Genomic DNA, 942 nt, shown 5'->3' on the forward strand with positions numbered 1-942 from the left:
AATTTGCTATTAATCCTCAGGACAGCCCTCTAAGTTTAATGTTATGGTCCAGAATGTTCACAGAGCAGGTGACTAACCTACAGAGAGGCCGTAGTTACTCGGTTTGTATGTGGCAGTGTGCGATTCAACCCCCTGTTTATTGGACAATAAGCCATTTCTCTTTTTACTGTTCCACTCTTATGGTACCTGTGGATGCCCTTGTAAAAAAAGAATAATGGGGTGCTCTTGGCCAAGGCACATTATCTTTCCCGGCCCGCTTCATAGTGCATAAAAATGAGAGGAATGAACTAAATAATCATAAGCATCTTCTTTAATCTTGTGAGTCTTCCAACTCTATAAAAGAGGAATAGAAACGTCAAGGTTTTCAGATCAGTAATTGATATAAAAAGATAAACTGTCAAAATGAGACAAAGCTTTCAAAAAAACACGTTCGCTTGTGATAGCTCTGCATTTAAAATAAAACATTCCTGAGGCGCCTGGGTGGCTCAGTCGGTTGAGCGTCCGACTTTGGCTCAGGTCGTGATATCGCGGTTTGTGGGTTCGAGCCCCACGTCAGGCTCTGTGCTGACAGCTCAGATCCGGGAACCTGCTTTGGATTCTGTGTCTCCCTGTGTCTTTGCCCCTCCCTGGCTCACACTCTGTCTCTCTCTGTCTCAAAAATAAACATTAAACAAAATTTTTTTTAAATAAAACATTCCAATTTTTAAATTTTGTTGTCTGCAAAATTAGCAGAACATTCACAGTGTGATTTTCGCTTCTGGTAGTAGCAATGATTTTTTAAAAAGTTACGAGTTTATAATACAATCTTGGTTTTTTTTTTTTCTGTCAAATGTTTGTTTAGTTTTATGATGCATTAAGATCAAAATATGGGGGCGCCTGGGTGGCACAGTCGGTTAAGCGTCCGACTTCAGCCAGGTCACGATCTCGCGGTCCGTGAGTTCG

At 41.1% G+C, this 942-nt stretch overlaps 1 non-coding gene across 1 annotated transcript; it reads left to right on the plus strand.

The window, feature by feature from the left end:
- Positions 1–474: 474 nt before the first annotated feature.
- On the plus strand, positions 475–559 carry TRNAQ-UUG. Its single transcript has one exon. It is a non-coding gene; the product is annotated as a tRNA-Gln (tRNA).
- Positions 560–942: the final 383 nt, after the last annotated feature.

Source organism: Leopardus geoffroyi, chromosome E1, assembly GCF_018350155.1.
Source record: "Leopardus geoffroyi isolate Oge1 chromosome E1, O.geoffroyi_Oge1_pat1.0, whole genome shotgun sequence".
Classification (NCBI taxonomy): Eukaryota; Metazoa; Chordata; class Mammalia; order Carnivora; family Felidae; genus Leopardus; species Leopardus geoffroyi.